A 22,164-nucleotide genomic window follows, 5' to 3' on the forward strand; every position below is an offset into this window, starting at 1 on the left:
AAATCCATTTCGAATTGTTACGATAAGGACAAAAGTCACTCTAATAATATTATTAATACGATGAACAAAGGGCTGATATGTTTTTCTTTCGTGATCCTTTGAAAGCGGCACTGAAGCCTTTAAAGTTTAAGCGGTCAATTAGAAAGTGATTTGTCGGTTAAGTTACGGTTAAAAATGGCAAAGTTCAATGAATATGGTGCATTTGTGCTCCTAGCTTCTCTTGGGTCGTCATCGGATTAAAAACGCAAACAAAGGAAATCCCAAAAGAACAAATACTTTTCAAACGATAAAAATGATGAATGAGTTATCTATTTGATCCCAAACCTTCCACAATAAACTTAAAACTCCAGCCTTCAAGACTAGGATCAAATTTCAAAATGTCTGCTTTATTTTTGCTTGTCAGAAAGAGAAACCAAGTTGAAACTATAACGATTTTAAACGACTTCTATTCCCATCTTTGGGGAGTGAAATTTTCTCTGCATTACAAACTAAACGTTTGTGCCTGCATTTGCCCTCGCGAGGAGGCTGCTCATCCGTGACTCTTTCGGACAGGGATCTAAGTGCAATATCTGTTCTGCCATCATTCGCGAGTGGAGGAACTGTTATTGCTGTTACATGCAGAGTGTTCCATTTGAGAGAAGCGAATATTTCTCCGTGTTCAACTTTGTTCTCCTGGGGAGGCAAGAAAATAGGGGAAGTAACATCTTTTATATCCGCATCATCATGCTTTCCTGTCATCGTTGTTTTTAATCCAATATTTGCAAATTCTTGTTCTAAAACCTTCATTAACTATTCAAGCAATTCATGTCATTGCTTAATAGTGCTCTACATCTTTCTGCGTATAATCATTCTGTCTAATTAATCGTTATTCTCAAGTGACCCATGGCCTTGCTAAATGGTGACCAGTAGTAAAATCGAATATATTCCTACAGAGTTTCAAACTTCTGTCTTTATAGCTTAATAGTGAACGGACGTGTGTGTGTGTGTGTGTGTGTGTGTGTATATATATATATATATATATATAGTTCATAATTTTATTAAAAATTAAAACCTTTTTTTTAATTAATCATTGTATTATTATAGGTCTTTTTCATTATTACTCATTTCTACAATTGTTAACGATAGTCTAGCTTTAACTCTCATAGTGTTCCTCATCTTGCAGTCGATTATCATTTCATCCCATTAACTTTTGTGATCAAATGGATTTTGGTCGCGAGAAGTAGTAATTGCAATAGAAAAAAAATGCGAACAATGTCAAAAGGCGGATTTCGAAAATAAATGTAGACTTAATCTCAGAAAAATCATTAAAATAATTAAAAGTGTATATTCATCTCCCATTTTCTGATTTATTAAAGTAGAAAGTATGTAATTTATCTGCATTCGTGTCTATCCTCTACATAATCGAATGATTTTAATGAGCTGCTCAAGTTTTTTTCCACTGACAGAGATCCTAAAAACAAACTTTGCAAACATTAAATATTTAATGACGACTTCAGAAATTAGAGAAATAAATTCCTTTCTATAAATGAATCAGTTCATGATCACACACACACACACAGCGAAAACTTTCTAACAATCTCCAAGCCCAAACACGTATTTCATCTCAGTAAAGTTACATTTTTAAAAACCTCATTAGCAACATTAGAATTAAAATATCTTAATCGCTATTCATATAAAGTTCGATATATATATATATGCACCTATTTTTATAAATAGCATCCACTTTTAAAATAAACGATCATGATTAGTTTTGGAACCCAGCAGCCGTAAGGGGTTCAAATGTAGGCTGTATCTAGTTCCATGAAAAGCGTTAAAAGCCCTTCGCGAAAATTCAGAAACTTTTGAGTTTTATAAAATTTTAACAGCCACTCGACGTCGATTAACAAATAGTCTCCATATTTCAGGACTTTTTTTTTTTAATTTAAAGGGATCAAGGCGGCGAAATATGGGCAGCCGGCAGAACATTAAAATATTTCAGATTTGCATTAAATTTGACTCAGTCATTAGTATGGCTGTGACAACAGCATATTCTTTTCATTGTTTTGACTCTCAAGTATATATCCGACACAGTTAATCAATCGAGAACCATATCACTCTATATAAAAGCATATAAGATATCAACAGATACACACTCGAGAGTCAAAACAATGAAAAGAATATGTTGTTGTCCTAGCTCAAGTCATTAGACACAAATCACGATTATTTGAATTTCAATTTTAAGCTTGAGTCTTACATTTTAAACATTTTTAATAATGATAATCAACGGTTTTTGATCAACATTGGAATAAAAATTATAAGTTATATATTTTACTTTTAACTTTCAGAATGGGACAAAAAACTCTTCCGGTCAAGACATCGACTTTATCCGTTTAGAGACGGCTATTCTTGTAGTTCCTTATTTAAAAGCGAACAAGCAAGAATTATTACAGTTGTTTATTTTTTCTTCATTTTTAAACCTCACATCACATCCATATACACAATTCAATGTATAGAAAAAGTCTCTAGAGATGTGACGATTAAAAATATTTTACGAAAGTTAATTCAGATTGGATAACACTTCTTTTTTTTTTTTTAATAATCATGCAAAAATATACAACTAAAATATGAGAAGTTATCCAAGTTATGAATAACCTTGAAACTGAACACGGCCGAATATGATAACTCCAGAAACTGATCAGACCCGTCGTAACTAGTCCTTAGATAATCGCCTTTTCTCTTTTTTAAAGGACATGGGCAGGTGCCCGGATCAACATGTAATGTTTTGTAAATAAAATTCATTTAAATTAATAGGGAACATTTAAAGTCGGGTAGTCCATAAGGTAAATGTGGTATTGTGGTTAAGGTGAGAGTGATAAATAAATGGTCAGAGAATGACACGAACAATGCTTGTAATAATGGGTGAAAATGTCTAGTTAAGAGTAGAATAGATAGAAGGGGAGCACGCGGCACGCCCTCCCCACGTAAACTGCTGATAGTTTTGATGGCCTCGTGCCTAATTTGTAAATTTTTTATTTATTTATTTGAAAATGTTCTGTCGACCAGGAAGAAAAATTTCTTCTAAACCGATTCAATTTATGTATTAAAAAAATGTCAGAATCCAAGGTGCCCGTTTGGGGATAACTGCCTTTTATCCAAATGAAAAACCGACCTGGTGTCTAGCTTGGCCTATGCGAAAAAAAAGAAAAACACGGAAACTATAGGCAAGATCTTGTGCAAACATTTGAAAGTCCATATTATTGAATACATACATTTGTAAATATTTACAAATGTATGTATCGGTTTAGAAATAAACGAAACTTATTAAAATAAGTAAATACGGGTTTGTATTACTGTACACATAGATTCGAAAAAGTTGTCAAAAAACAAATATATAACAAATAAATGTTATCAAAGGCAAGATAAGTTACTTTTCTACCAAACTGGATATAATTTTCGTGTTTTTATTCAATTTAACATGTTTATTCAGCTCGAAAACCATACAGTGTTTAGCGATGTATTGGAAAATTCAAAATGGCGGCCGATTCTCTCTTTAACACGGTAAGTTTGGAAAAAGGTGTAATAAATAATAAACTAGACAAAATACTGTTAGAAATTCGCTCAATATATGTTACCGTGACATAACTTGACATATATTCGGTGGTTTTTAATAGTATTTTGTCTAGTTTATTATTTATAACACCTTTTCCTGAACTTACCGTGTTAACGAGAGAATCGGCCGCCATCTTGAATTTTCCAATACATCGGTAAACACTGCATGTTTTTCGAGCTGAATAAACATGTTAAATTGAATAAAAACACGAAAATTATATCCAGTTTGGTAGGAAAGTAACTTATCTTGCCTTTGATAACATTTATTTGTTATATATTTGTTTTTTGACAACTTTTTCGACTCTATGTGTACAGTAATACAAACCCGTAAATACATAAATAAAGGAGAATCAAATATTTTCATACGAGAAAAACAATGTTGTAAACGTTTCATATCTACAGATTAAGAGTTTGTACATATCAGGTTGACAATTGTCACTAATAGTTTTTTTTCAAAATAAATGGATATATTAGAATTTGTTGATAAATCCACTTTTTACACGAGTCGTGTAATTAAAAATATATAAACATTATTGATTATATATTTTTTTTAAATATGGGTGGGGCTATCTTGGTGGTCAACCCAAGAGAAGTTCATTCTAAATTGATTTTAGATCAAGTTAAATTATTAAATGACATTTTTAAGTTACTTTTTAAAAAAAGTAATTATTCGTCTAAGATTAAAGAAATTTAATTATATTTCACTAACCAGGGTGGAATAGACAAAAACACAGAAATTTACGGAAATTTCCGCAGAAAGGAGTTTCTATTGTCGTTTGTCTTAACTTGAATAAGGGAGGAGAAGAAAAAAAATTATAAGATGGAATAATGTTCACACACATCAAAGATTCAGAGAATGAAAATACAAGAAAAATGGAATAGAAAATAAAAATGGAAAGAGAAAGAAAAGTAAACAAAATAGAAAAGAAAAAAAGAAATATAAAGAAAAATAAAAAAAGGCAAGGGAAAAGAAAAGGACATAAAAAGAAAGGGCAGAAAAGGGACAGAAAAAGAAAGGAAAAAAGAGGAAAAAGAAAAGGAATGAACAAGAAAAGGAATGAACAAGAAAAGGAATGAAAAAAAAAAGGAATGAAAAAGAAAAAGGAATGAACAAGAAAAGGAATAAACAAGAAAAGGAATGAAAAAGAAAAGGAATGAAAAAGAAAAAGAATGAAAAAGAAAAAGAATGAAAAAGAAAAGGAATGAAAAAAGAAAATGAATGAAAAAAGAAAATGAATGAAAAAAGAAAACGAATGAAAAAAGAAAATGAATGGAAAAAGAAAACGAATGAAAAAAGAAAATGAATGGAAAAAGAAAACGAATGAAAAAAGAAAATGAATGAAAAAAGAAAACGAATGAAAAAAGAAAACGAATGAAAAAAGAAAATGAATGAAAAAGAAAATGAATGGAAAAAGAAAATGAATGGAAAAAGAAAATGAATGGAAAAAGAAAATGAATGGAAAAAGAAAATGAATGGAAAAAGAAAATGAAAGGAAAAAGAAAAGGAAAGGAAAAAGAAAATGAAAGAAAGTAAAAGGAAAGACAGAAAGAAAAGAATAAGAATTGGAGAAAAAAATGAAAAGTATGAAGAGAAAAGTAAGAAAAGTAAAAGTGAAAGAAAAAAAACGAGAGGGGGGGGGGGCAAGCACTATTATAATTTAAATTGAAACAAATATGTCCGAAAGGTGACGGGTACCATGGAATCAAGAATCTCAACGGTTCATAGTTAAATAAAAGGAACGAGATTAAATTTAGGACACAAGAAAAGGGTTAAACTTTAAGGGAAACAAAATATATCTCGAAATAAAAATCATATGTAAATGCGTGTGTGTAATTAGATATAAAGAAAATGCAAAAAGAAAGAAAATTAAAAAATAAACGAGTTATCTGTGACCAAGGTAACACCACAGATAATGGATCAACAATGAAGAAAAAAAACTGGTTCAGAAATTTGAGAAGTTAGAAAAATAGAAACATTCTTGAATTCATATAGGTCGTTTCAAAAAGAAAAGAAAAAAGGGGCGGGAGTAAATTCTAAAAAGATAGAATGTAACCAGGCTATAAAAAGGGGCAAACAATGCGTAGGTTAAGACGCGGGGGGGGGGGGGAGTAAACTTCAAACCAAACGAGGAAAAGTCTTTCAACTTTTAGCATAGTTCTGTCCCATCCTACCCAGAGAAAAAGATTATATATATATATATATATATATATATATATATATATATATATATATATATATGACGACTTAATTTTATCACATAAATTAATATATGGAAATATAATTTCATGCGTATATTTTCAGTATTTACTTTAACAGTGCTCAATACATAGAGCTAGGTAGGTAGTAAGTTAGAAAAATGTATATGGCAATTAAGCTACACAAAATATTCCGCGTTTCATTCTCCTGAAAATTCGTCAGGCTTATGAATTCTGACGAGAATGAAACGTGGAATAATCTGTGTAGCTTAATTGCCATATATATATATATATATATATATATTAGTAGAAGTAAGTTATGAAAGTAAGCATGACATTAGCCTGAAAAGTCCTCACAAGGATGAAATGCGAAAAACCCAGTGTAGCTTAATTGCCATATATATTTTCATAACTTATTATTTAGCTCTACTGAAGCAGCAGCACTATTGAAGTGAATACTGAAAATGGATACATAAAATATTATATCGCCTTATAAAATTTTATGTGGATATCCAGTTTCCCCATCACCAAAGGAGCACTAAAAGGTTACAAAAAAAAATAAATAAATAAAAAATAATCTCGTCGCCACTCCCCTGTAAGGGTCGCCGCACAATTAACTAACTCCTCTTTTGAATAAAGAGATAATGCTTGGGAAGATGATCTCCAAGAACCGTGTCGCAAAATAATGTTAAGGATTCTCCCGTCTGAAAAGATAATAGGTCGTCTGACTTACATCGACAGGTCGAGGTTTCGGTCTATGCGACCTCCCCAAAAGCCACTCCCTTATTAACTTATTGTATACATATATACATACACATGTACATAAAATAACACTGCTCATCACTTTGTCTATCTCTCTCAGACACACGCGTGCACTTCTGTGATGACATTCCAAAGCTGCTGCTGCTGCTGCTGCTAACGTGGAACTTATTTCCCATGAATGCAGCAAGAAAACATCTGGTAAATCCCAGATTCCTTGCACACACACGTTTAGAAATCGTGAAAGGGGAGACAACTACGTTAGGTTGTTTGCTTCTTTAAAAGAAAAACAAAAAAAAACGGACTTTCACATACACGTTTATGATTGCCATGTGGTCAGACGAAGATGCAAAATAAACCCACTTATTATGGAGATTATGTTAAAAATGCGAAATCATTTAAACATCATGTAAAAATGATTATATTCATGTAAAATTTTAAAAACTCATAGCATTTTTGCGTAAAACACACACATACATATAAAGAGAGTCCTTGTGTAAAAAAAAAAAAAAAAAAATCAATAAAAGATATCAAATTTTAAAAGAATCGACACTTTTGCTCCCACCCCACGATGTAATTTCGATTTTTTTAAAAATCAAATTAAGTTCAAATTTTAATTTTCCGAAATTATTTTAAAGGCTTATATGAAATCAACAGGCAATTCAATCGGCGAATAATCGCTCGTATGTAAACAAAGCACTTTTTCTTTCTAAGATGTGTTCTATTTTGTACTTGACGTAAAACAAGGTGGGTTACCCGTTTTTTTTTTTCCTTTTTTATCCGTCATTGGATTTCGAAAAAAAAATTAAAATAATTTTTTTCAATTACAAAAAAAAAAAAAAAAAAAAAAAAAAAAAAAAAACTAATTGAACTAAGCTTTATGACACGTTAAAATAAGTTCGATAATTTTACTAAAAATATTAATAAATAAGCAATTTTTTACCGTGGATTAAAAAAAATCTTTTTCTATAACAAAAATAAATATATATGAACTGAAATGTATATAGTTACCTTCACTGCAATAGGTAAAATCCGTTGTTATATTTTAAAGTACAAAATAAAGAGAAAATCCAATTAGATTTTTTTTTTAAAATAAAAAAAAAAACATGAGCTGAAAAAAAAAATACTAAAAACAAAATACATTAAAAATCGATAAAAAAATATAATTTTAGTAAACAAGTCGATTTTCAATTTCAAAATTAAATTAAAAATGTAATTGTACTCTCTTAAATATGGGTAACGTTTGATTGATTAGGGGATCACAAAACTCGAAATGAATTAGCTTCAATTTCACTGCCAAAAAGTTACAAGTGCCCGACGTTGCATCTTGAACCACGTGCAAAAAAGTCTCCTGCATTTTGGCCTGTCGCCAACACCACACGAGATGTTTACTAAAAGAATGTCACCAATGTATGGGAAGACGGGGTCAAGTGAAGTAAATAAAATTAAACACTATATATCTCCGATGAACCAATGTTTTTATTGTCGGCTAAGCACGGCGATTCTAAGTCCGAATTTAATTTTAATAAATTTAAAAAAATTAAAAATTAAAAAAAAAGAAGACAATTGAGGTTTTAAAAGTGAATTATCAAACGTGAATACCAAGATTTAAATTCTCTTTGTAAAACTAGAATTGTTTTTTAAGCGCGTGCGTGTGTGTTAGTGAAGTATATTTCAAAGTAAAATTTTCGATCATTCGAAACAAAAAATAGTCAAGATACCGGTTTCATATACAAGTAAACAAACGTATATACCTGGATATAAATACCGAGAAAGAATTCACAAATATATATAGAGAGAGCAAGAGAGAAAGAGGTATATATAGAATCACATACAGAGTCATAAATTTTTGAAAGCCAACATTTTTTTTTTTTTTTAATAAAATCTAATAAATGTTATAGCAGTCGACACACTGGTAGGTAAAATACATAAAAACAAAAAAAAAAAAAAGCGAGAAGAATCATTTCGCCCCCTTTCCCTTGTAATCGGGGGTAAATGACTATTGAACTAACCTGGCTAGATGCTAGCTAGAATGTCCGACAGAGAAAAAAAGGATCCAAGAATCCACTCACTTTGCATTGCGGTGGCATATTTTAAAACAAATATTTTTTAGCTGAATTATTCAATCTAGTCTTGACAAAAGGATTTCCATTTCAATAATATGCAAAAGTAAAGTGTCCGGCCTAGCCATCATCTGAGCCAATGAGAAGAGAGAGAGACGGAGGAGGCATCAGCAGCAGCAGTGTGACACTTAGCAGCAGCAGCTAGGGGAGGGGGAAGAGGAGAGACAGAGAAATACGGAGTAGGAGGAGCGGCCTGCGCTGGTGGACGATAGGGGAGGGGGGTTTCAGGGAGAGAGGGAGTCGACCAACTAGAAAACGAAGGAGAGAGTGAAAAAATATATATATACATATAAAAAAAGGGGTTGAGTAGGGACGAGGGAGGAGGTGCAAAGGCGAAGGGAGGGCGGGGTGAAGGGTGTGAGCAGCAAATGTAAATAAGTATATACAGCTAAGTAACGTGTTTCGCCCGCTTCATCACTATCTTTTTAGCAGCAGCAGCAGCAGATGTAGTAGTAGTAAAAATAGTCGTGGTTGTAGTGAAGTTATATGTAAAGCGAACACAGCTGACTCGGGACAGAATAATTCTTCAATGAACACACACGCACTACAAACACTCACACACTCATTCATTCATTCAACCAACAACAACAACTTAATTGGTCAGCAGTCACACATGCGTTGGACATATATAAAGGAAAATGGTTTTATAAATATATATATATCTATATATAAAGGATTTACTGTAACGTCATTATGTTGGAATACTTACAAACGCAGGATTCTATATATATATATATATATATATATATATATATATATATATATATATATTATACACACACACACACGGAACAGAAAAGAAAAATCAATTTAAAATAACGACATTATTAGATAATTATTCAATCTTTATAAAATTAGCAAAAAAAAAAAAGCATCGATCAAACAAGCACCGAAAAAAAAAAAAAAAAAAAAAAGGATTTATTTTACTTATGGCAAGAATTTTAGAAAAAAAAAAAAAAGAGCGCGTGTGTGTATCCTGTATTTTGTTACGTAAAAACACCTTCGCACTGGATGCAGACGAAACGAGATAGGAAAAAGATGACAAAAAAAAAAAAAAAAAAAAAAAAAGAAGAGGATATTTAGCAGACAAATCACCTCACCTGATTTTTTTTTTTTTTTACAAACAAAGTATATATTTTTTTTATTTTTACAGAGGTTACCGTTGTTTTTAGTTACACCCCCTCCCGTTCCGAAATGACAAAGTTCAATTACTAAATGTTCTTTATGTGTGATATGTTCAGCCCTTCTATGGCGGGGGGGGGGGGGGGAATAGATTCTTTAAGCACTTACTGTACCGCGCTATATTTTTAATAGTATTTTCAAGTTTTACGAGATATATATATTATTATTAAATTGTTAGACGAATGTACAGAAGTTAAGAATGGTTTTCTAAATAACCCGTGATCATTAATATATTGATCACTGAACAGACCAAACTTGCGACGATATATATTCCCATTACATCCTTTAGTTTGCTCAGAGATGTATGTACTGGCGATCTCCTTTCGCGTTGTGTTCTGCAGTCCTGAACCTGCTGCCTCAGAATTGTGTGAATGAACGTATATCACTGTCACATTGTCGGAGTTATGTATTCGCTAACTATCGTGATATTCGTAGGTTTTATGCATTCCCTAATTAACTTAGTAGCTTCTGTTTATTGCTAACAGTTTTATGACCATGGAATAAGAAAGGAAAAATTAAAAAATAAAAACAGTGTATCCAAACTAGTAACAATTAAATGCGGTGTATATATATATATATTATATATATATATGTATATGTATATATATGTATATATATATATATGTATGTATATATATAAAATGGTAATTGGAAATACAAAAAGTATTTAGTTGATACTAGTATTGACTCGATTAATTCGGATATTGTTTGGGTATTGGAATCGGAAAATTTGTGCCTATTTTCCGATGCCAACAACGATTCTTTTAATTTGATTTCCTTTAAAGAAAACTATTCTACCGCTGATAGTAATACTAAAATCGCGAACATCTATTGCTTTTAACCTATTAGTAAAATAAAAATCGATAGATCATCCCTCACAAGTGTATCCTTACGTTTACGAAAATATCTGCACATTTAACATGTGTTTTTACGGTAATCGTGAAAAATACCAACTTTATAGTTAAATATGTAGAGATTTAGAAAAAAATCAGAATTGTATCGGGATCGGTAAAAATACTGGAATCGTCCCATCCCTAGTTGATACCAAAGTTTCCATAGTAAAATTGACAAAGAAAATGACGTACCTGATGACGAATGCCTAGATAATGATATATATTAATGATATTCTTTTTTTCATTTTTTTCTGTAATCATTAACTCCGCAAAAATAGTTTTAAAAATATAATAATCATTTCCCTTCTAGCTGCCAGATCTAAACGACGCCGTTTTTCTCTTAAGGTAGTCAAATCATACACCTTTATATACACTCAAATCAGTAAGTTATATATTATTTCGTTTGGAGAATACATGCTCTTTTCTTTTTTTTTATTCCCCCCCCCCCGGTCTACACTTCCTTGCTCGCTCGCATCATGTCTGACCCAGTTGCATTTAGGACAACACCTTCTTTATTTTATGTTTACGTATGCTGCCCTTTTGACCTCGCAAAAAAAAGAAAAAAAAAAAAGAAAAAAAAAAAGCGGAACACACCGCGATGCGGGTGTGCGTATCTCAGAATGAAAATATACTTATGGCAAGTAAGCAATGCAAAAACGTTTGACTTCACCCCGAATGAAATCAGAAATATATAATCCCAATCGACATTACCCACTAGTTTGATCTTCTATTGATACCTTCGGTTACACGGAACTAGAGCAAACAGGGGTATTGATACCAAATCAGTCTATGTGGTTTTCGTAGTTTAACACGTTATATGTATCTATTTACAATGCCTCCCCAGAGTTAGACACCAGGGTCGTTTTTTAACGTGGAGAACACGCTATATGTATCGTGTCAATTGATATTAAACAATTAAACACACACACACACACACACACACACACACACACAATGGTTGTATAGATTGATTTCCTAGATGTAACACCACTGAAACCCGTGTGATTATTAAAGAGTGCTCAATGGAGGACAGAGCTGGTATATAGTCTGTTTATTATGCAAACATTATTGGTTACATATGTGCATACATGTTTCAGTGAAATCTCGATTCAGAGAGACCTACCTCATCAGACCGATAATGAATAGCGTTTCCTTTCTCGGTCTGATGAGGAGGTGGGTCTCTCTGAATTTCAATTCCACCGAAACATGTATGCCCATATGTAACCAATAGTGTTTGTATAAAAAACATATATATATATATATATATATATATATATATATAATACAACATCCTTCTTCCACAAACGGTAAAAATATATCCATGTGAATTCTTTCGAACATTGTTGCCAGAAATGAACGCTGTCCAAAATACAAATTTCCAGGGTTTTTTTTTAACGTCTTTCATTTCGATACATTTTTGTGAACAAGAGCAGAAAGCCGCTTGAAAAAAAAAAAAATAAATAAATAAAAAGAACATATACACACACACACACACACACACACACACACACACACATTTTTGTACAATTAATTGAGCACTAATTATTACTCCTATATTATGAAGAAGCAAGAAGAGGACATTTAATTCTCCCGACAGAACGAGCAAGGCTGTATTAAACAAACATTATATAACTATTTTTGAATTAAAGGATTGAAAAAGCACTAGCTTCTTGTTAACTTTTTCCTTTCATATATATATATATATATATATTAACAGAAAAACAGTGCGTGATCATTTAGTACTGGAAACTCAGCCTGTATGGCTTAATATACCAAACGTATCCCTTGTGATGATACAAAACTTTATTCTATGCTCTGGTCCATATAACAGGGAACTCTGGTCATTTTTTCCTATATGACCACACATTACACGCAAGTTTATATAAGGTACTTATGCACTTATTGAACCATGCGGAAATTAAGTTATTTAGAAAGCCATTCTTAACATGGGAGAGGAGGAGGGTGTTTTGTAACTATTCTGAACTTTCACCTAACAATTTGATAATGAAAAAAGATATCGTAAAACTTTAATTGAGCTTGAAAATACTATTTAAAAATAACGCAGTTCAATAAGTACACAAGCACCTTATATAATATAAACACACCGCAGTGTCAGTGTCTGTCTCGCCCCCCCACTCTCTCTCTCTCTCTCTCTCTCTCTCTCTCTCTCTCTGATTGTGCGTGTGTGCATAAACTTCGTCAAAAGAAAAAAAAAGAAAAGAATTAAATAGTCTTGATCAGCAGTTAAAAAACAAAAGTATTTTTCTGTCCCCCCCCCCATTCTTACAAGCGAATGAGTATTATAGCAGATTATTATTATTATTATTATATCACAACCAGTTCGGGATTACTCTGAATCAGAATCTGTAAGATTTGTAAGTGTACCTTTGACAGTTCCATGAATTTAGTCGCACACAGACAGATAATATTGCTCTGTATAATAAGGTAGTTAAAGGAGATTAACAGAAATGACGAATTTTTTCTCTCTCTCTTAAACACACACGCGCTCCGGAGTAATTCTTTAGAAAAAAAAAATGGGTGTGTTTTACAGTAAACTGAGGAAGAAAAAGTGACAAACAAATATATAATAAATAAAGGCGGACCTGTATGAGAGTGCCCACCCACCCCTAAAAATGCGTGTTTTTCATCTTTTTAAAAAGTTTTTTTTCGCCGATTATCGTAGATAAACAAGTATCATATTACCAGGAAAAAAAAAATTTGAAAAAAAAAAAAAAAAAAAATTAATGACTTTTATGAAGGGGGTTCACTTTCCCATAACGTTCAAATCATGTGACAGGTCGGTAAACAAATGGACAGTAAGTCAGGTAGCAATAAAGTAGAACGTTGTTACGAGAAAAGTCATTAATTTTTTTTTTTTTTTTTTTTTTTTGCCTAATATGATCTAGTCTGTAATCTATGATAATCGTCGAGAAAAAAAAAAAAAAAAAAGTGTAAAATACGTATTTTTAGGGTGTGGGCACTCTCGTACAGGTCCGCCGAAATAAATATTACTAAAGTGAATATAAGTCACTTTTCTACCTACCTGAATAAGTTTTTAGTGTTTTAAACTGATTTTACATATTTGGTAAAATATCGCAGAGACATTTTTTTTTTTCGAGTTGTTGACCGATTCTCGGGACTCCAAAAGTAAAAGCGTTTTAACTAAAACGCTCAGCAGAGGTCGCGTTTCGCACTTAAAACACACTTTAAAATCAGTTAAAACGCCAAAACCCATACAAGTACGTAGAAGAGTAACTTACCTTGCCTTTGGTAACATTTATTTGTTATATAGTGGTTTCGTTACCATTTTTCGTACTCAGTCAATTGTAAAATGAACAGGAAAAAAATTTAAATAGAAGAGGATAATATATAAAATTTACACGGATAAAAGCATTTTATATATTGGCGTTTACAACTACACTATTAGATATTAACATTGGCATTAACAAAATATACGGATGAAAATGGTTTATATCCGAACGGAATTCAAGACAAATAGCAAATAACTTCGGGCACCTGGCACTTTCACGAGTAATAACGGTTACTAGCATTTCCGATAGAAGTGGATAACTATTTTAAAAGAAATAAGTAAATAAAACTGATTATTTTACAAAAACAAAAAACAAACAAACAATAAACACCACAGTATCCAAACAGAAAATATGATGCTGTAAGGGAAACTATGTGAACATGTAATGAGAGAATTGAATGGAAAGACAAACGCAATCGAACGAAGGAGAAATGTGCGCATATTAATACGCCGCTATATTATTATGGCTGCTAGTGCTACAGTGCTATGCTACACAAGCGCACGGAGAAAACCTAGGCCATTTTCAAGGAAGGTGAACAAGTCTGGTTAATGGGAAAATAGAAAAAAAAAAAAAATAAATAAATTAAAAAAAAAAAAATAAAGGACATGAAAACGAGAAAATTAAGATTATTATTAATTCTCTCTCACACACACGCACATGATGAAACTGGAGATTGGTCTGACGAAGCCGCTTAACGCGATTTAAAATAAATAATTACCTACAAACTACAATGTTGTTTGCGTTTTTTTTTTCATCATCATATATATATATATATATATATATATATATATATATATATACCAAGAGTGCTTGATATGGGTATCTAAAATGGTCCCCTATTATCAGGTTTGAAACCGACGGTACTGATGACATATCTAAACTTTATGTAAAAAAAATATAAATAACGCTCTTATTTTCAGATTTTTTTTTTACTTATGATAGGGCACTCTGCTGGAATCCTTTTTTCCAATATATATGTGTGTGTGGGTGTGAGTGTGTGTGTGTGACAGTCATTTTACCTGGACAAAAAAAACGTTTATTACATTAATGCGTTATTAGCGAGTGGGGCGCTATGCATCAAATTTACGACAGTCCGGGTTGTTGGTTACTATAACAACAGAAACCAGCCATTAAAAATGTATATTTACACAACGAGAGAGAGTGAAAAGGAGGGAAGGGGGGGCTGATTCACACACGCACAAAAAGGTAGCAGCACTATAAAGCGCGAGAGTTTCGTTTCGTTTTTCGCCTGAACAAGAGGGGTGCAACGAAAAACCGAAATCGATAAGGTGTACAAATAAAAGTGTCTCTTCTGAATGAAAGGACGCTGCACACTTATGCAACCGACGAAGAGGATCCAGTTCTTCTCTCTTCTCCTACCACCACTGGTTTATATAAATAATTAGATGACCCGTTGTGTCACTATTTCTTTTCTTTTCTTTTAATGTTACTAAATATAATTTCTTAACTTTGACATTGTACCTATTTACTATGCCTCCCCACGGGACAGAGTTAGACACCAGGGTCGTTTTTTAACGTAGAGAAAAGGTACAAAAATAAAAAAAATTGTCTCGGTCGTGAAGGACTGATCCTCCACCGAAAGAGAACAAGAATTGGAAGTGCAGCACTCAGCAGCACTGCAGCACACCTGAAGAACAGATACTACACTTTGATCTTGACCAAAAGAAACACATTACAAAGATAAAAGGATTTCACAAAGTCAGAAGACATTGAGATATCATAATACGTCTTTTGTTGTTGTCGATTTATATTTTTTATCGACACTTCCGATAAAGTATGTACGAGATAACAAGCAAGAAAACATACTTTTCGTTGTTGTTGTTGTTGTTGTAGTAATAATAATAATAATCGAAGCGGAACCAAGTGCAAATTTTACACCACATTTTATGCTGCTAGTCGCTAAGAGATGAAAGGCAAAAATGGTAATTTTCAATAAAAGTTTATTTATCATGTGTATTTTATACAATCACAAATAAACACAAACAAAAGAAGGAGAGAGAGAAAAAAAAACTAAGTAATAATCAAGGAATCTAATGCTATTTATTTGCTTCCCCACAAAAGCAAAATGTGACAAAAGGTTGTTGTTAATGAGGGGGGGGGGGATCAGCTCCCCAAAAAGGAGCAATCTGCCAATAGGCAAAACTACAAATTGATTTTCTTCTACATTGACTATCAACTTGAGTGTAGCAACAGAACAGATACTGCACTGTGATCTTTACCCGGAATCCAGATCTACTGTTCCTATTTACTTGCCTCCCCTCACGAGGGCGCAGTTAGACACAAGGTCGTTTTTTTAATGTGGGGAAATCCAGACCCCCACCGGCCCACCACCACCAAAAAAGGGGCACTCTGGAGAAGAGCAAAAATAAAAATTATCTCAGTCATGAAAGATTTCTCCTCCACTGACCGAAGACAGAAAAGATGAAGTCAGCAGCACTGCAGCATTGCTACACTGTAGCAATCATAACAGATACTACACTGTGATCTTGACCCGAAGGCCAGATTTACTGTTTCTGTTACTAGGGATTTTAATTCTCATATCCAGGTCTTCGCCTGCACACACGCACTTGCTCCCTAGACGTGTAAGAAGAACCAGCAAAAAAAAAAAATAAAAAATAAAAATAATAATAATAATAATAATAAAGACGCTCTTTCGCTCGTTTAAACGCTCATCTCTTTATTTACGCCTAATAATCGTATCTGATGATATAAAAAAATGTACGTTTGTAAATAAAGATGTAATACTATACAGACACAAACAGATGCTGGCGGTATGTATTATCGAAATCAGTACTAGGTGCTTTTTTTTTTTTAAATGATTTTTTTTTTTTTTTTTTTTTTTTAATGAAAGCCGATTTTTTGTCCTGGATTGTTATTGTGTAAAAATAATAACGACACTAAATATTTAAAATACGGTAACAGACAACGTTGTTAAGTAAATATCTAACTATCGGTCGACAGAGAGACGAAGAAAAAAATGCGTGTGTGTGATTTTAAATTTAAAAAAAAAGTCCGTGCGGCTTTCTTAGCTGCCTGCAGTGTGCTGTTACTGTTGTATATGTCAAGTTGATAGAGAATTTGAAACGGGGGTGACACAGAAATATCAAGTATACAATAGATAAAATAAAGACAACACAACATAATAAGCACACCCGCGCATATATATATATATATATATATATATATATATATATATATATATATATATATAATTTTTACTGATCACAGTAAAGCGAAAGCGCGCACACGCACTGACCAGTGACCAACACCTTCAAACACACACACGACAAAAAAAGGAATTACATGGTTTTATTCTCATCATTTTTTTATATTAACTATTACGATATAATAATAAATGATTGCTCGGTATTTGAGCATAGTTTTAAAATTAAAATTCATTTCGTAAATGACTTTTTTTTTTAAATCAAAGAGAAATCTCATCTACATCCCAAAGTATTTTTAAGTATATTAAAAAAAAAAAAAAAAAAAAAAATCAGGACTAAGACTTCCATCATCGTTTGTATTGGATTACAAAGAACTATCTAGAGATTAACAAAGGAAACTTTTTAAAAAGTTAAATAGACTTTTTAATGCTCAACATATGTTTAATAAACAAATAACTTCATAAATAAAGAGAGGGGGGGGCAGAAAATATGTGAGTTTAAAAAAAAATTAAAATTAATGCAACTGTTTAAAAAGTTTAACACACGTCAATCAGAAATAAACGAATAACATAAAATAATAAGTTTAAAAATCGAAACTTTAAAAAATATGGGGGGGGGGAGAGCATGGTTGCTACAATCATCTTTGGATGATAACGATGAAAATCAACTTTTTAAAAATAATTTTGTATTTTTACATTTAAATTTTCCTTTGGAAGATGGACCTGTACGAGAGTGCCCCCTAAAAATGCGTGGTTTTTTACTGAAAAAAAAATTTTTTTTTTAACTTTTTTCCGACGATTATCATAGATTACAGACGTAAGTTTTTTAACAGAAAACTTTTTTAAAAAAATATATAAAGAAAAACAAATGACTAAGGGGGTTCACTTTCTCGTTATAACGTTCTTTTTCATTGCTACCTGACTTATTGCCCATTTGTTTACCAACGTGATTAGAACGTTATGAGAAAGTGAACCCCCTTCTTAAGTCATATTTTTTTTCCTATGAAAATCATCGGAAAAAAAGTTAAAAAAAAAAAAAAAAAAAAAAAAAAAATGTCAAACACGCATTTTTAGGGGGTGGGCACTCTCGTACAGGTCCGCCATTTATAATTTTGAAATTTATTTTAAAATAAAACTTCTATAAAAATTATACTTTAATATGAAAAAAAAAATTATGCTTAGAGTACATTTTTATTGGCCAGCAGCAACAAAGAAAAGAAAAAAAAAAAAAAAATCCCATGAAAGTTAATTTTTTTTAATCCATTAAGCAGCTTCTGAGGTGTTTACTATAATTTGTATTACTATTTAACTATTATTTGTATTATTATTTAACTATTATTTGTGTTGTAATTGGATCTTTATCCACAAGAATACAAACTTTAAAAGATGACAAACTTCATCGACACTTAGTTATTTTTCAAAGTTAAATATAACAGGAATGTCAGATTTTTACAAATGTTATTTGATCTTTGTTTTCAATAATATATATATATATATATATATATATATATATATATATAAGCTAGAAAAGTCTAAAATAAAAATAAATAAATCTATTATTTTTATTTAAATAAACCTTGGCTACACATATGACGTAAATTTTTTTAAACAAATTGGATCTGAAATCGCAAAATTAAATGACTATATTTCAATAATTAAAAAATATTTTTTTAATTGATCTATTGTCTATGTTAGTATAAAAGCAACCATTAAGCTTTCTTTCATTTTTTTTTTTTATTTTAAACAAAAAGACAAAGACGGAATTTAAAATGTATTAAGAAATAATGTAATTTAAATTCATGACAAAAATAATGTATTTTTTTTAATCTTGAAATTGTTTTGGAGTATTTAAATTAATTTAAGTCCGATTTTAAACTGAGATGACTTCGCCTTCCGAAAAAGTGATTAGTTTTGCGCGTTTAACATTCGCTTTATTTCTCACAAGAACAAAAAAAAAAAAAAAAGAAAAAAAAAACGAATTTTTTTCCGGATTTTGTCATCTAAAAATCATTATCAGCATTACTCCTCCAAATCTTTGACATCTTCATCTATGAAAATAAACAAACAGCTCTCTCAAGCGAACTCAAGGTAAACAAAAAGTAAGTAGAAGCACACACACACACGAGGCACTTGTCTACACAGATCATATATATATATATATATATATATATATATATATATATATATATATATATATATATATATGAGTGTGTGTGTGTGTGTGGTATAGAAGAGGTGACCAGAGTGCTCAATTACGTCAGTGTGTTTTTGTATTTTGTCGAACACTATACAATATTTGACCCTCTCTCTCTCTCTCTCTCTATATATATATATATATATACATATACAATTTTGGGATCCACACATAATTATGTGCGTCCCAACTTAAGTTTAGATATCGCACACACACACACACACACTCGTGTGTGTGTACATTTAAGAATATTACTGTTTAAATATTTTCAAATCGGAATAAATATAGGAAACTATTTCCAAACGTAGAAAACAATTCTAGCCTATTTACAGTCGATCAAAAATGAGAAATTAAAATAAAACAGAGTCCGAAACGAAACAGAAGAACAAAATCCAACATTTACCTCAACCTTACGAAATCCTCCGATAGTGACGAAAAATGACTTAAAAAAAAGAAATAATCCCTTGTTTTGGTGTGGTGAATATTTTTTTATATATATATATACGACGAATATATATGTTATTGCATATATATTTTTATATATGAAAATAGGAGAGCGATATTTTTCCTCTCACTATCATTACGGTCTTTTTTTTTCTTTTTTTTTTTTTTTTGAAAAACGAAATTGGTAATAACAAAAATTGAAATTCAAACCTTCCGAGACTGGCGGTTATTTGTCGGGTCTATAGTCCAAATAACGGAAGATAATATCGTATGTGACATATCTGTAGTTGATATTGCGATTCCCGGTACAAAATCGAAAAAAAAATCTCGTGATTTTAAAGGAGATAAAATTTTTTACCTTCTACGACGGCCACCCCAGCGTTGTCGTCGCCATCTTGTATTGTGTCCTTACCCATCATGCAGTGCTTCAAACATGGCGGCCACAGAAAAAATGAAACGCGTCTGCTTAAAAATATATAACAACAACAAAAAAAAATCCTAAATTCAATTTTTTTTTCAATTTATATTTTATTACTTCAATTATCAATATGAGTATTGTTAAATAATTATTTTAACTTTTTAAATAATTTTAAAAATTAATTTTATTTTTAAATTTAATTTTAAATAAAATATATGAAAAGCGTCTCCCTCCATCAGATTATATATATATATATATATATATATATATATATATATATATATATATAACACATCTATTTTACATATTTTTTGTTATTCGCCCAATTTCTGAAGTTTTATAGATTTAAGAGAATTATTTTAGAATTTTTATTCTTTTTTTATTATTTAAATATTTTTATCATAGATTATATTTTTAAATTCCATACTTATTAACTTTATTTCATTTTTATATATATTTTAAGTTTTATCATTTTATATATTTACATTTTTTTTTTAAATCGAGAATTTTCACACGAGTTTATTTTTTATGAGGATCAGTTTTATTTTTGCATGCTTTACACCCCCCCAACACACACACACACACACACACACACACACACACACACACATATTTTAAACATTAAATTAAAAAATAAATACAAACCCAAAAATATAACTCCGTGATTGTTTTTATGAAGTTCATTTTTCTATCCGAAGTTGCGTGATCTCAAAAAAAAAAAAAAAAAAAAAAAAGTGTACGATTCTTTTTTTTCCGTCAAAAAAAATTGTCATTAAAAAAAAAAAAGACGTAATTAAATATTAAAAAAAAAGATATTTCAAGTAATTCATATCACAATTAAATAATTCCAGTATTTATATATATGTTTTTATATTTTCTTTTTGTTAAGTAGTTTCTCTTTTTTTATGTTATATTTTTTTCTTTTTGTTGTTGTTTTGTTTTGTTTTTTAAACTCCTTTTATATAGTTTTGTTCCGTCGTGTTAAATATGTATAAAGGTAAGAGCCGGTTATGTTTACAAAACTTGAAGAGTAGCAAGGAGCACTGACCGAAGCCATGTGCAGAAGAAGTGAAATCAACATCTCTCTGTTCTATTCCTCCCGACACCATTGAATTTATCTCTCACTCTTAGCTCTTATAATTTCTTGTATTTATTATTATTTTTTTTTACTTACATATCATTCTTTGCTCACTTCGACTACTACGACTGCTATTACATTCCCCACTTATTTAGACTTTAGATTTTTATATTTATATGTGCACCCCCACTTTAATTTCATGCGTTCTTTTTCTCCGCCCTTTTCCAGAGAGGAAGAGAGGCCGTGAGAAAAACCATAAAGTGCGTGTGCGTTGAAAAATAAATTTATGCGAGCTTCTTAAAATATATATATATATATATATATATATATATATATATATATATATATATATATTACTTATATTCACCGTCGTATCTGTCACCTACCTATTTTTTCTTTCTTTTTTTTTCATCGTACTGTAATGTACACGCCCTCTTTTTTTTTTTTTTTAATTCTTTCATTCCGTTTTTAAGAAAAATCACTTTTGATTTTCATTTTTAGCTTACTTTTAAGAATTTTAAATAAAATGTGATTTTTATAATTAAAAATTAAATTTAATTTTAATAACTTCATTTTTTTTTTACTTTTTAAAATTTTGTATTTAGATTTTTATTTTTTAAATACAAACATTTTAACAAGGAGTTTAATGTTCGTTTTTCTTAATAAATTTACAACACACATGTGTGTATATATATATATATATATATATATATATATATATATATAGAGAGAGAGAGAGAGAGAGAGAGAGAGACAGAGACAGAGAGAGAGACAGACAGAGATAGAAATCACAA

The 22,164-nt window shown here is 30.8% G+C and overlaps 1 protein-coding gene across 7 annotated transcripts in view; it reads right to left on the reverse strand.

Moving 5' to 3' along the window:
• LOC145296011 (uncharacterized) overlaps window positions 1-22,164 on the reverse strand; it is a 476,859-nt gene that overhangs the window by 74,330 nt on the left and 380,365 nt on the right. Inside the window, exon 3 of one of the 7 annotated variants that reach the window (XM_080142028.1) lies at window positions 20,233-20,336. The exons of 2 other annotated variants lie outside the window; for them this stretch is intronic. The gene's annotated coding sequence lies outside the window, so the exon portion shown is untranslated. Of the gene's footprint in view, window positions 1-8,555; window positions 8,783-19,833; window positions 20,193-20,232; window positions 20,337-20,937; window positions 21,679-22,164 lie in introns of those variants that run through there. 4 more of the 7 variants (XM_080142033.1, XM_080142034.1, XM_080142031.1 and 1 more) reach the window with 4 other exon arrangements.

Source organism: Euprymna scolopes, chromosome 16 (assembly GCF_053919585.1).
Source record: "Euprymna scolopes isolate OS-2025 chromosome 16, ASM5391958v1, whole genome shotgun sequence".
Taxonomy (NCBI): domain Eukaryota; kingdom Metazoa; phylum Mollusca; class Cephalopoda; order Sepiida; family Sepiolidae; genus Euprymna; species Euprymna scolopes.